Source organism: Tenrec ecaudatus (assembly GCF_050624435.1).
Source record: "Tenrec ecaudatus isolate mTenEca1 chromosome 7 unlocalized genomic scaffold, mTenEca1.hap1 SUPER_7_unloc_4, whole genome shotgun sequence".
Taxonomy (NCBI): Eukaryota; Metazoa; Chordata; class Mammalia; order Afrosoricida; family Tenrecidae; genus Tenrec; species Tenrec ecaudatus.
The window spans coordinates 2,909,288-2,924,605 of record NW_027457610.1 but is presented as its reverse complement, the minus strand read 5'-3'; positions in this window follow the sequence as shown (position 1 = coordinate 2,924,605).

Here is a 15,318-nt window from a genome sequence, read left to right as displayed (position 1 = left end):
GTCCATAGGGAACATACATAGTCCAAGTGCCCGCTAGGAACATACATAGTCCAAGTTCCGCTAGTTAGTCTACATAGTTTAAGGGCTCGCTAGTTAACCTACATAGTCCAAGTACCCGCTAGTTAACCTAGATCGTCCAAGTGTCCGCTAGTTAACCTACATAGTACAAGTGCCCGCTAGGGATTCTAATTAGTCCAAGTGCCCGTTCTGGAACCTACATAGTCCAAGTGCCTGCTAGGGAACCTACATAGTCCAAGTGCCCACGCTGGAACATACATAGTCCAAGTGCCCGCTAGGGAATCTACATTGTCCAAGGGCCCGCTAGTTAATGTCGATAGTCCAAGTGCCGCTAGTTAATCTACATAGTCCAAGGGCCCACTAGTTAACCTACATAGTCCAAGTGCCTGCTAGGTAACCTAGATAGACAAGTGCCCGCTAGGTAACCTACAATATCTAAGTGCCCTCTAGGTAATCTATATAGTCCAAATGACCGCTAGGGAGCCTACAAAGTCCAATTGCCCGCTAGGTAACCTAGGTAGTACAAGGGCCCGCTAGGAAACCTACATAGTCCTAGTGCCCCCTAGTTAACCTACATTCTCCAAGTGCCCGATAGTTAACCTACATAGTCCAAGTGCCCGCTAGGTAACCTACATAGTCCAAGTGCCCGATAGGGAACCTACATAATCCAAGTGCCCGCTAGGGAACCTACATAGTCCAAGTGCCCGTTAGGTAACCTAGATAGTCCAAATGCCCGCCAGGAAACCCACATAGTCCAAGTGCCCGCTAGGGAATTTACATAGTCCAAGGGCCCTCTAGGGAACCTACATAGTCCAAGTGCCCGTTAGTTAACCTAGATAGTCCAAGTGCCCGCTTGGTAACCTAGATAGTCCAACAGCCCGGTAGGTAACCTACATACTCCAAGAACCCGCTAGGTAACGTAGATAGTTCATGTGCCAGCTAGGTAACCTAGATAGACCAAGTGCCCGCTAGGTAACCTACAAAGTCTAAGTGCCCGCTAGATTATCTATATAGTCCAAATACCCGCTGGGAATCTACATAGTCCAAGGGCCCGCTAGTTAACGTAGATAGTCCAAGTAACCGCTAGTTAACCTAGATCGTCCAATTGCCCGCTAGGTAACCTACATAGTCCAAGGGCCCGCTAGTTAACCTACATAGTCCAAGGGCCCGCTAGGTAACCTACAAAGTCTAAGGGCCCGCTAGTTTATCTATATAGTCCAAATGCCCCCTAGGGAACCTACATAGTCCAAGTGCCCGCTAGGTAACCTAGATAATCCAAGGGCCCCATAGTTAACCTAGATCGTCCAAGTGCCCGCTAGTTAACCAACAGTGTCAATGGGCCCGCTAGTTAACCTACATAGTCCAAGTGCCCGCTATATAACCTAGATAGTCAAAGTGCCCGTTAGGTAACCTAGATAGTCCAAGTGCCCGCTAGGTAACTTACATTGTCCAAGTTCCCGCTAGGTAACCTAGATACTCAAAGTGCCCGTTACCTAACCTAGATAGTCCAAGTGCCCGCTAAGCAACCTACATAGTTCAAGTGCCCGTTCGTTAACCTAGAAGTCCAAGTGCCCGCTAGGTAACCTAGACAGTCCAAGTGCCCGCTAGGTTACCTGCATATTCCAAGTGCCCGTTCGTTAACCTAGATAGTCCAAGTGCCCACTAGGTAACCTGCATAGTCCAAGTGCCCACTAGGTAACCTGCATAGTCCAAGTGCCCTCTAGGTAACCTATATAGTCCAAGTGCCAGCTACGTAACCTAGATGGTCCAAGTGTCCGCTAGTTAACCTAGATAGTCCTATTGCCCGTTAGTTAACCTAGTGTGTCCAAGTGCCCACTTGGGGACGTACTTAGTCCAAGTGCGCGTTAGCTAACCTAGATAGTCCAAGTGCCCGCTAGTTAACAGTGATCATCCAAGTACCCGCTAGTTAACCTAGATAGTCCAAGTACACGCTAGTTAACCTAGATAGTCCAAGTGCCCTCTAGTTAACCTAGATCGTCCATGTGCCCGCTAGTTAACCTAGATAGTCCAAGTGCCCGCTAGGTAACCTAAGTAGTCCAGATGTCCGATAGGGATCCTACATAGTCCAAGTGCCCTTTCGTTAACCTAGATAGTCCAACTGCACGCTAGGTAACCTACACTGTCCAAGTGCCCGCTAGGTTACCTACATAGTCCAAGTGCCCGTTCGTTAACCTAGATAGTCCAAGTGCCCGCTAGGAAACCTACATAGTCCAAGGGCCCGCTAGGTAACCTAGATAGTCTAAGTGCCCGCTACGTAACCTAGAGTCCAAGTGCTCGCTAGTTAGCCTCCATAGTCCAAGTGCCTGCTATATAACCTAGATAGTCAAAGTGCCCGTTACCTAACCTAGATAGTCCAAGTGCCCGCTAAGCAACCTACATAGTCCAAGTGCCCGTTCGTTAACCTAGAAGTCCAAGTGTCCACTAGGTTACCTACATAGTCCAAGTGCCCGTTCGTTAACCTTCATAGTCCAAGTGCCCGCAAGGTAACCAATATAATCTAAATGCCAGCTAGGGGCCCTAATAGTCCAAATGCCCGCTAGTTAACCTAGATAGTCCAAGTGCTCGCTAGTTAACCTAGATAGTCCTAGTGCCCGCTAGTTATCGTAGATAGACCAAGTGCCAGCTAGGGAACCTATCTAGTCCAAGTACCCGCTAGGAAACGTACATAGTCCAAGTGCCCGCTAGGTAACGTACATAGTCCAAGTGCCCGCTAGGTAACGTAGATAGTCCAAGTGCCCGCTAGGGAACGTACATAGTCCAAGTGTCCTCTAGGTAACCTAGATAGTCCAAGTGCCCGCTAGTTAACCTACATTGTCCAGGTTCCCCTTAGGTAACCTAGATAGTCCAAGAGCCCGCTAGGTAACCTACATAGTCCAAATGCCCTATAGGGAACCTACATAGTCCAAGTGCCCGCTAGGTAACCTACATAGTCCAAATGCCCGCTTGTTAACCTACATAGTCCAAGTGCCCGATAGGGAACCTACATAATCCAAGTGCCCGCTAGGGAACCTACATAGTCCAAGTGCCCGTTCGTTAACCTACATAATCCAAGTGCCCGCTAGGTAACCAATATAGTCCAAATGCTCGCTAGGGGCTTTAATAGTCCAAATGCCCGCTAGAAAACCTAGATAGTCCAAGTGCCCGCTAGTTAACCCAGAAAGACCAAGTGCCCGCTAGGGAACCTATCTAGTCCAAGTACCCGTTAGGAAACGTACATAGTTCAAGTGCCCGCTAGGTAACGTATATACTACAAGTGCCCGCTAGGTAACGTAGATAGTCCAAGTGCCCGCTAGGGAACATACATAGTCCAAGTGCCCGCTAGGTAACCTAGATAGTGCAAGTGCGCGCTAGTTAACCTACATAGTCCAAGTGCCTGCTAGGTAACCTAGATAGTCCAAGTGCCCACTAGTTAACCTACATTGTCCAGATTCCCCCTAGGTAACCTAGATAGTCCAAGGGCCCGCTAGGTAACCTACATAGTCCAAATGCCCGATAGGGAACCTACATAATCCAAGTACCCGCTAGGGAACCTACATAGTTCAAGTGCCCGTTAGGTAACCTACATAGTCCAAATGTACGCTAGGGAACCCACATAGTCCAAGTGCCCGTTAGGGAACTTACATAATCCAAGGGCCCGCTAGGGAACCTACATAGTCCAAGTGCCCGTTAGTTAACCTAGCTAGTCCCAGTGCCCGCTAGGTAACCTAGAAAGTCCAACAGCCCGGTAGGTAACCTACATACTCCAAGTACCCGCTAGGTAACGTAGATAGTTCAAGTGCCAGCTAGGAAACCTAGATTGTCCAAATGCCCGCTAGGTAACCTACAATATCTAAGTGCGCGCTAGGTAATCTATATAGTCCAAATGACCGCTAGGGAGCCTACATAGTCCAAATGCCCGCTAGGTAACCTAGGTAGTACAAGGGCCCGCTAGGAAACCTACATAGTCCTAGTGCCCCCTAGTTAACCTACATTCTCCAAGTGCCCGATAGTTAACCTACATAGTCCAAGTGCCCGCTAGGTAACCTACATAGTCCAGTGCCCGATAGGGAACCTACATAATCCAAGTGCCCGTGGGAACCTACATAGTCCAAGTGCCCGTTAGGTAACCTAGATAGTCCAAATGCCCGCCAGGAAACCCACATAGTCCAAGTGCCCGCTAGGGAATTTACATAGTCCAAGGGCCCTCTAGGGAACCTACATAGTCCAAGTCCCGTTAGTTAACCTAGATAGTCCAAGTGCCCGCTTGGTAACCTAGATAGTCCAACAGCCCGGTAGGTAACCTACATACTCCAAGAACCCGCTAGGTAACGTAGATAGTTCACGTGCCAGCTAGGTAACCTAGATAGACCATGTGCCCGCTAGGCAACCTACAAAGTCTAAGTGCCCACTAGATTATCTATATCGTCCAAATACCCGCTAGGGAATCTACATAGTCCAAGGGCCCGATAGTTAACGTAGATAGTCCAAGTACCCGCTAGTTAACCTAGATTGTCCAAGTGCCCGCTAGGTAAGCTACATAGTCCAAGGGCCCGCTAGTTAACCTACATAGTCCAAGGGCCCACTAGGTAACCTACAATGTCTAAGGGCCCGCTAGGTTATCTATATAGTCCAAATGCCCCCTAGGGAACCTACATAGTCCAAGTGCCCACTAGGTAACCTAGATAATCCAAGTGCCCGCTAGTTAACCTAGATAGTCCAAGTGCCCGCTAGTTAACCTAGATCATCCAAGTGCCCGCTAGTTAACCAACAGTGTCAATGGGCCCGCTAGTTAACCTACATAGTGCAAGAGTCCGCTAGTTAACCTAGATCGTGCAAGTGTCCGCTAGTTAACCTACATAGTCCACGTGCCAGTTAGCTAACATAGATATTCCAAGGACCCGCTAGTTGACCTATATAGTCCAAGTGCCCGCTGGGTAACATAGATAATTCAAGTGCCCGCTAGGGAACCTTCATAATCCAAGTGCCAGCTAGGTAACCTAGATAGTCCTATTGCCCGTTAGTTAACCTAGAGTGTCCAAGTGCCCACTTGGGTTCATACTTAGTCCAAGTCAGGTTAGCTAACCGAGATAGTCCAAGTGCCCGCTAGTTAACAGTGATCATCCAATGCCCGCTAGTTAACCTAGATAGTCCAAGTACACGCTAGTTAACCTAGATAGTCCAAGTGCCCTCTAGTTAACCTAGATCGTCCATGTGCCCGCTAGTTAACCTAGATAGTCCAAGTGCCCGCTAGGTAAAGTAAGTAGTCCAAATGTCCGATAGGGATCCTACATAGTCCAAGTGCCTGCTAGGTAACCTACATAGTCCAAGTGCCCGTTCGTTAACCTAGATAGTCCAAGTGCCCGCTATGTAACCTAGACTGTCCAAGTGCCCGCTAGGTTACCTACATAGTCCAAGTGCCCATTCGTTAACCTAGATAGTCCAAGTGCCCGCTAGGAAACCTACATAGTCCAAGAGCCAGCTAGGTAACCTAGATAGTCTAAGTGCCAGCTAGGTAACCTAGAGTCCAAGTGATCTCTAGTTAACCTACATAGTCTAAGTGCCCGCTATGTAACCTAGATAGTAAAAGTGCCCGTTAGGTAACCTAGATAGTCCAAGTGCCCGCTAGGTAACTTACATTGTCCAAGTTCCCGCTAGGTAACCTAGATTCTCAAAGTGCCCGTTACCTAACCTAGATAGTCCACGTGCCCGCTAAGCAACCTACATAGTCCAAGTGCCCGTTCGTTAACCTAGAAGTCCAAGTGCCCGCTAGGTAACCTAGACAGTCCAAGTGCCCGCTAGGTTACCTGCATATTCCAAGTGCCCGTTCGTTAACCAAGATAGTCCAAGTGCCCACTAGGTAACCTACATAGTCCAAGTGCCCTCTAGGTAACCTATATAGTCCAAGTGCCCGCTAGGTAACCTAGATAGTCCAAGGGCCTGCTAGTTAACTTAAATAGTCCAAGGACTCACTTGTTAACTTTGATAGCCCAAGTGCCCGCTAGTTAACCTAGATCGTCCAAGTGCCCGCTAGTTAACCTAGATAGTCCTAGTGCCCATTAGTTAACCTAGAGTGTCCAAGTGTCCACTAGGGGACGTACTTAGTCCAAGTGCCCGTTAGCTAACCTATATAGTCCAAGTGCCCGCTTGTTAACATTGATCATCCAAGTGCCCGCTAGTTAACCTAGATAGTCCAAGTGCACGCTAGTTAACCTAGATAGTCCAAGTGCCCTCTAGTTAACCTAGACCGTCCAAGTACCCGCTAGGTATCCTACATAATCCAAGGGCCCGCTAGTTAACCTACATAGTCCAAGGGCCCGCTAGGTAACCTACAAAGCATAAGGGCCCGCTAGGTTATCTATATAGTCCAAATGCCCCATAGGGAACCTACATAGTCCAAGTGCCCGCTAGGTAACCTAGATAATCCAAGTGCCCGCTAGTTAACCTATATAGTCCATGTGCCCGCTAGTTAACCTAGATCGTCCAAGTGCCCGCTAGTTAACCAACAGTGTCAATGGGCCCGCTAGTTAACCTACATAGTGCAAGAGTCCGCTAGTTAACCTAGATCATGCAAGTGTCCGCTAGTTAACCTACATAGTCCATGTGCCAGTTAGCTAACATAGATATTCCAAGGACCCGCTAGTTGACCTATATAGTCCAAGTGCCCGCTGGGTAACCTAGATATTTCAAGTGCCCGCTAGGGAACCTTCATAATCCAAGTGCCAGCTAGGTAACCTAGATAGTCCTATTGCCTGTTAGTTAACCTAGAGTGTCCAAGTGCCCACTTGGGGACATATTAGTCCAAGTGCCCGTTAGCTAACCTAGATAGTCCAAGTGCCCGCTAGTTAACAGTGATCATCCAAGTGCCCGCTAGTTAACCTAGATAGTCCAAGTACACGCTAGTTAACCTAGATAGTCCAAGTGACCTCTAGTTAACCTAGATCGTCCATGTGCCCGCTAGTTAACCTAGATAGTCCAAGTGCCCGCTAGGTAACGTAAGTAGTCCAAATGTCCGATAGGGATCCTATATAGTCCAAGTGCCCGCTAGGTAACCTACATAGTCCAAGTGCCCGTTCGTTAACCTAGATAGTCCAAGTGCCCGCTAGGTAACCTAGACTGTCCAAGTGCCCGCTAGGTTACCTACATAGTCCAAGTGCCCGTTCGTTAACCTAGATAGTCCAAGTGCCCGCTAGGAAACCTACATAGTCCAAGGGCCCGCTAGGTAACCTAGATAGTCTAAGTGCCCGCTAGGTAACCTAGAATCCAAGTGCTCTCTAGTTAACCTACATAGTCCAAGTGCCCGCTATGTAACCTAGATAGTAAAAGTGCCCGTTAGGTAACCTAGATAGTCCAAGTGCCCGCTAGGTAACTTACATTGTCCAAGTTCCCGCTAGGTAACCTAGATACTCAAAGTGCCTGTTACCTAACCTAGATAGTCCACGTGCCCGCTAAGCAACCTACATAGTCCAAGTGCCCGTTCGTTAACCTAGAAGTCCAAGTGCCCGCTAGGTAACCTAGACATTCCAAGTGCCCGCTAGGTTACCTGCATATTCCAAGTGCCCGTTCGTTAACCTAGATAGTCCAAGTGCCCACTAGGTAACCTACATAGTCCAAGTGCCCTCTAGGTAACCTATGTAGTCCAAGTGCCCGCTAGGTAACCTAGATAGTCCAAGGGCCCGCTAGTTAACTTACATAGTCCATGGACTCACTTGTTAACTTTGATAGTCCAAGTGCCCGCTAGTTAACCTAGATCGTCCAAGTGCCCGCTAGTTAACCTAGATAGTCCTACTGCCCATTAGTTAACCTAGAGTGTCCAAGTGTCCACTAGGGGACGTACTTAGTCCAAGTGCCCGTTAGCTAACCTATATAGTCCAAGTGCCCGCTTGTTAACATTGATCATCCAAGTGCCCGCTAGTTAACCTAGATAGTCCAAGTGCACGCTAGTTAACCTAGATAGTCCAAGTGACCTCTAGTTAACCTAGATCGTCCATGTGCCCGCTAGTTAACCTAGATCGTCCAAGTGCCCGCTAGGTAACGTAAGTAGTCCAAATGTCCGATAGGGATCCTATATAGTCCAAGTGCCCGCTAGGTAAGCTACATAGTCCAAGTGCCCGTTCGTTAACCTAGATAGTCCAAGTGCCCGCTAGGTAACCTAGACTGTCCAAGTGCCCGCTAGGTTACCTACATAGTCCAAGTGCCCGTTCGTTAACCTAGATAGTCCAAGTGCCCGCTAGGAAACCTACATAGTCCAAGGGCCCGCTAGGTAACCTAGATAGTCTAAGTGCCCGCTAGGTAACCTAGAGTCCAAGTGCTCTCTAGTTAACCTACATAGTCCAAGTGCCCGCTATGTAACCTAGATAGTAAAAGTGCCCGTTAGGTAACCTAGATAGTCCAAGTGCCCGCTAGGTAACTTACATTGTCCAAGTTCCCGCTAGGTAACCTAGATACTCAAAGTGCCTGTTACCTAACCTAGATAGTCCACGTGCCCGCTAGGCAACCTACATAGTCCAAGTGCCCGTTCGTTAACCTAGAAGTCCAAGTGCCCGCTAGGTAACCTAGACATTCCAAGTGCCCGCTAGGTTACCTGCATATTCCAAGTGCCCGTTCGTTAACCTAGATAGTCCAAGTGCCCACTAGGTAACCTACATAGTCCAAGTGCCCTCTAGGTAACCTATATAGTCCAAGTGCCCGCTAGGTAACCTAGATAGTCCAAGGGCCCGCTAGTTAACTTACATAGTCCATGGACTCACTTGTTAAATTTGATAGTCCAAGTGCCCGCTAGTTAACCTAGATCGTCCAAGTGCCCGCTAGTTAACCTAGATAGTCCTACTGCCCATTAGTTAACCTAGAGTGTCCAAGTGTCCACTAGGGGACGTACTTAGTCCAAGTGCCCGTTAGCTAACCTATATAGTCCAAGTGCCCGCTTGTTAACATTGATCATCCAAGTGCCCGCTAGTTAACCTAGATAGTCCAAGTGCACGCTAGTTAACCTAGATAGTCCAAGTGCCCTCTAGCTAACCTAGACCGTCCAAGTACCCGCTAGGTATCCTACATAATCCAAGGGCCCGCTAGTTAACCTACATAGTCCAAGGGCCCGCTAGGTAACCTACAAAGCCTAAGGGCCCGCTAGGTTATCTATATACTCCAAATGCCCCAAAGGAAACCTACATAGTCCAAGTGCCCGCTAGGTAACCTAGATAATCCAAGTGCCCGCTAGTTAACCTATATAGTCCATGTGCCCGCTAGTTAACCTAGATCGTCCAAGTGCCCGCTAGTTAACCAACAGTGTCAATGGGCCCGCTAGTTAACCTACATAGTGCAAGAGTCCGCTAGTTAACCTAGATCATGCAAGTGTCCGCTAGTTAACCTACATAGTCCATGTGCCAGTTAGCTACCATAGATATTCCAAGGACCCGCTAGTTGACCTCTATAGTCCAAGTGCCCGCTGGGTAACCTAGATATTTCAAGTGCCCGCTAGGGAACCTTCATAATCCAAGTGCCAGCTAGGTAACCTAGATAGTCCTATTGCCTGTTAGTTAACCTAGAGTGTCCAAGTGCCCACTTGGGGACATACTTAGTCCAAGTGCCCGTTAGCTAACCTAGATAGTCCAAGTGCCCGCTAGTTAACAGTGATCATCCAAGTGCCCGCTAGTTAACCTAGATAGTCCAAGTACACGCTAGTTAACCTAGATAGTCCAAGCGCCCTCTAGTTAACCTAGATCGTCCATGTGCCCGCTAGTTAACCTAGATAGTCCAAGTGCCCGCTAGGTAACGTAAGTAGTCCAAATGTCCGATAGGGATCCTATATAGTCCAAGTGCCCGCTAGGTAACCTACATAGTCCAAGTGCCCGTTCGTTAACCTAGAAAGTCCAAGTGCCCGCTAGGTAACCTAGACTGTCCAAGTGCCCGCTAGGTTACCTACATAGTCCAAGTGCCCGTTCGTTAACCTAGATAGTCCAAGTGCCCGCTAGGAAACCTACATAGTCCAAGGGCCCGCTAGGTAACCTAGATAGTCTAAGTGCCCGCTAGGTAACCTAGAGTCCAAGTGCTCTCTAGTTAACCTACATAGTCCAAGTGCCCGCTATGTATCCTAGATAGTAAAAGTGCCCGTTAGGTAACCTAGATAGTCCAAGTGCCCGCTAGGTAACTTACATTGTCCAAGTTCCCGCTAGGTAACCTAGATACTCAAAGTGCCTGTTACCTAACCTAGATAGTCCACGTGCCCGCTAAGCAACCTACATAGTCCAAGTGCCCGTTCGTTAACCTAGAAGTCCAAGTGCCCGCTAGGTAACCTAGACATTCCAAGTGCCCGCTAGGTTACCTGCATATTCCAAGTGCCCTTTCATTAACCTAGATAGTCCAAGTGCCCACTAGGTAACCTACATAGTCCAAGTGCCCTCTAGGTAACCTATATAGTCCAAGTGCCCGCTAGGTAACCTAGATAGTCCAAGGGCCCGCTAGTTAACTTACATAGTCCATGGACTCACTTGTTAACTTTGATAGTCCATGTGCCCGCTAGTTAACCTAGATCGTCCAAGTGTCCGCTAGTTAACCTAGATAGTCCTACTGCCCATTAGTTAACCTAGAGTGTCCAACTGTCTACTAGGGGACGTACTTAGTCCAAGTGCCCGTTAGCTAACCTAGATAGTCCATGTGCCCGCTTGTAAACATTGATCATCCAAGTGCCCGCTAGTTAACCTAGATAGTCCAAGTGCACACTAGTTAACCTAGATAGTCCAAGTTCCCTCTAGTTAACCTAGATCGTCCAAGTGCCCGCTAAGAAACCTAGACATCCAAGTGCCCGTTAAGTAACCTAGATAGTCCAAGTGCCCGCTAAGTAACCTACATAGTCCAAGTTCCCGCTAGATAACCTAGATAGTCCAAGTGCCCGTTACCTAAACTAGATAGTCCCATTGCCCGCTATGCAACATACATAGTCCAAGTGCCCGTTCGTTAACCTAGAAGTCCAAGTGCCCGCTAGGTAACCTAGACTTTCCAAGTGCCCGCTAGTTAACTTAGATCGTCCAAGTGCCCGCTAGGTAACCTAGACTGTCCAAGTGCCCGCTAGGTTACCTACATAGTCCAAGTGCCCGCAAGGTAACCTACATAGTCCAAGGGCCCGCTAGTAAACCTACATAGTCCAAGTGCCCCGTAGTTAAATTACATAGTTCAAATGTCCATAGGGAACATACATAGTCCATGTGCCCGCTAGGGAATCCACATAGTCCAAGTGCCCGCTAGGGAATCTAGTTAGTCCAAGTGCCCGCTCTGGAACCTACATAGTCCAAGTTCCTGCTAGGGAACCTACATAGTCCAAGTGCCCGCGCTGGAACATACATAGTCCAAGTGCCCGCTATGGAATCTACATAGCCCAAGAGCCTGACAGTTTACGTAGATAGTCCAAGTGCCGCTAGTTAATCTACATAGTCCAAGGGCCCGCTAGTTAACCCACATAGTCCAAGTACCCGCTAGTTAACCTAGATCGTCCAAGTGCCCCCTAGGTAACCTACATAGTGCAAGTGCTGCTAGTTAAACTACATAGACCAAGTGCCCGCTAGGTTACCTACATAGTCCAAGTGCCCGCTAGTTAACCTACATAGTCCAAGTGCCCGCTAGTTAACCTACATAGTAAGTGCCCGCTAGGTAACCAATATAGTCCAAATGCCCGCTAGGGGCCCTAATAGTCCAAATGCCCGCTAGTTAACCTAGATAGTCCAAGTGCTCGCTAGTTAACCTAGATAATCCTAGTGCCCGCTAGTTAACCTAGATAGACCAAGTGCCCGCTAGGGAACCTATCTAGTCCAAGTACCCGCTAGGAAACGTACATAGTCCAAGTGCTCGCTAGGTAACGTATATAGTCCAAGTGCCCTCTAGGTAACCTATATAGTCCAAATGCCCGCTAGGTAACCTAGATAGTCCAAGGGCCCGCTAGGTAACTTACATAGTCCATGGACTCACTTGTTAACTTTGATAGTCCAAGTGCTCTCTAGTTAACCTACATAGTCCAAGTGCCCGCTATGGAACCTAGATAGTAAAAGTGCCCGTTAGGTAACCTAGATAGTCCAAGGGCCTGCTAGGTAACTTACATTGTCCAAGTTCCCGCTAGGTAACCAAATTCTCAAAGTGCCCGTTACCTAACCTAGATAGTCCACGTGCCCGCTAAGCAACCTACATAGTCCAAGTGCCCGTTCGTTAACCTAGAAGTCCAAGTGCCCGCTAGGTTACCTGCATATTCCAAGTGCCCTTTCATTAACCTAGATAGTCCAAGTGCCCACTAGGTAACCTACATAGTCCAAGTGCCCTCTAGGTAACCTATATAGTCCAAGTGCCCGCTAGGTAACCTAGATAGTCCAAGGGCCCGCTAGTTAACTTACATAGTCCATGGACTCACTTGTTAACTTTGATAGTCCAAGTGCCCGCTAGTTAACCTAGATCGTCCAAGTGTCCGCTAGTTAACCTAGATAGTCCTACTGCCCATTAGTTAACCTAGAGTGTCCAACTGTCTACTAGGGGACGTACTTAGTCCAAGTGCCCGTTAGCTAACCTAGATAGTCCATGTGCCCGCTTGTAAACATTGATCATCCAAGTGCCCGCTAGTTAACCTAGATAGTCCAAGTGCACACTAGTTAACCTAGATAGTCCAAGTTCCCTCTAGTTAACCTAGATCGTCCAAGTGCCCGCTAAGAAACCTAGACATCCAAGTGCCCGTTAAGTAACCTAGATAGTCCAAGTGCCCGCTAAGTAACCTACATAGTCCAAGTTCCCGCTAGATAACCTAGATAGTCCAAGTGCCCGTTACCTAAACTAGATAGTCCCATTGCCCGCTATGCAACATACATAGTCCAAGTGCCCGTTCGTTAACCTAGAAGTCCAAGTGCCCGCTAGGTAACCTAGACTTTCCAAGTGCCCGCTAGTTAACTTAGATCGTCCAAGTGCCCGCTAGGTAACCTAGACTGTCCAAGTGCCCGCTAGGTTACCTACATAGTCCAAGTGCCCGCAAGGTAACCTACATAGTCCAAGGGCCCGCTAGTAAACCTACATAGTCCAAGTGCCCCGTAGTTAAATTACATAGTTCAAATGTCCATAGGGAACATACATAGTCCATGTGCCCGCTAGGGAATCCACATAGTCCAAGTGCCCGCTAGGGAATCTAGTTAGTCCAAGTGCCCGCTCTGGAACCTACATAGTCCAAGTTCCTGCTAGGGAACCTACATAGTCCAAGTGCCCGCGCTGGAACATACATAGTCCAAGTGCCCGCTATGGAATCTACATAGCCCAAGAGCCTGACAGTTTACGTAGATAGTCCAAGTGCCGCTAGTTAATCTACATAGTCCAAGGGCCCGCTAGTTAACCCACATAGTCCAAGTACCCGCTAGTTAACCTAGATCGTCCAAGTGCCCCCTAGGTAACCTACATAGTGCAAGTGCTGCTAGTTAAACTACATAGACCAAGTGCCCGCTAGGTTACCTACATAGTCCAAGTGCCCGCTAGTTAACCTACATAGTCCAAGTGCCCGCTAGTTAACCTACATAGTAAGTGCCCGCTAGGTAACCAATATAGTCCAAATGCCCGCTAGGGGCCCTAATAGTCCAAATGCCCGCTAGTTAACCTAGATAGTCCAAGTGCTCGCTAGTTAACCTAGATAATCCTAGTGCCCGCTAGTTAACCTAGATAGACCAAGTGCCCGCTAGGGAGCCTATCTAGTCCAAGTACCCGCTAGGAAACGTACATAGTCCAAGTGCTCGCTAGGTAACGTATATAGTCCAAGTGCCCTCTAGGTAACCTATATAGTCCAAATGCCCGCTAGGTAACCTAGATAGTCCAAGGGCCCGCTAGGTAACTTACATAGTCCATGGACTCACTTGTTAACTTTGATAGTCCAAGTGCTCTCTAGTTAACCTACATAGTCCAAGTGCCCGCTATGGAACCTAGATAGTAAAAGTGCCCGTTAGGTAACCTAGATAGTCCAAGGGCCTGCTAGGTAACTTACATTGTCCAAGTTCCCGCTAGGTAACCAAATTCTCAAAGTGCCCGTTACCTAACCTAGATAGTCCACGTGCCCGCTAAGCAACCTACATAGTCCAAGTGCCCGTTCGTTAACCTAGAAGTCCAAGTGCCCGCTAGGTTACCTGCATATTCCAAGTGCCCGTTCGTTAACCAAGATAGTCCAAGTGCCCACTAGGTAACCTACATATCCAAGTGCCCTCTAGGTAACCTATATAGTCCAAGTGCCCGCTAGGTAACCTAGATAGTCCAAGGGCCTGCTAGTTAACTTAAATAGTCCAAGGACTCACTTGTTAACTTTGATAGTCCAAGTGCCCGCTAGTTAACCTAGATCGTCCAAGTGCCCGCTAGTTAACCTAGATAGTCCTAGTGCCCATTAGTTAACCTAGAGTGTCCAAGTGTCCACTAGGGGACGTACTTAGTCCAAGTGCCCGTTAGCTAACCTATATAGTCCAAGTGCCCGCTTGTTAACATTGATCATCCAAGTGTCCGCTAGTTAACCTAGATAGTCCAAGTGCACGCTAGTTAACCTAGATAGTCCAAGTGCCCTCTAGTTAACCTAGACCGTCCAAGTACCCGCTAGGTATCCTACATAATCCAAGGGCCCGCTAGTTAACCTACATAGTGCAAGAGTCCGCTAGTTAACCTAGATCATGCAAGTGTCCGCTAGTTAACCTACATAGTCCATGTGCCAGTTAGCTAACATAGATATTCCAAGGACCCGCTAGTTGACCTATATAGTCCAAGTGCCCGCTGGGTAACCTAGATATTTCAAGTGCCCGCTAGGGAACCTTCATAATCCAAGTGCCAGGTAGGTAACCTAGATAGTCCTATTGCCTGTTAGTTAACCTAGAGTGTCCAAGTGCCCACTTGGGGACATACTTAGTCCAAGTGCCCGTTAGCTAACCTAGATAGTCCAAGTGCCCGCTAGTTAACAGTGATCATCCAAGTGCCCGCTAGTTAACCTAGATAGTCCAAGTACACGCTAGTTAACCTAGATAGTCCAAGTGCCCTCTAGTTAACCTAGATCGTCCATGTGCCCGCTAGTTAACCTAGATAGTCCAAGTGCCCGCTAGGTAACGTAAGTAGTCCAAATGTCCGATAGGGATCCTATATAGTCCAAGTGCCCGCTAGGTAACCTACATAGTCCAAGTGCCCGTTCGTTAACCTAGATAGTCCAAGTGCCCGCTAGGTAACCTAGACTGTCCAAGTGCCCGCTAGGTTACCTACATAGTCCAAGTGCCCGTTCGTTAACCTAGATAGTCCAAGTGCCCGCTAGGAAACCTACATAGCCCAAGG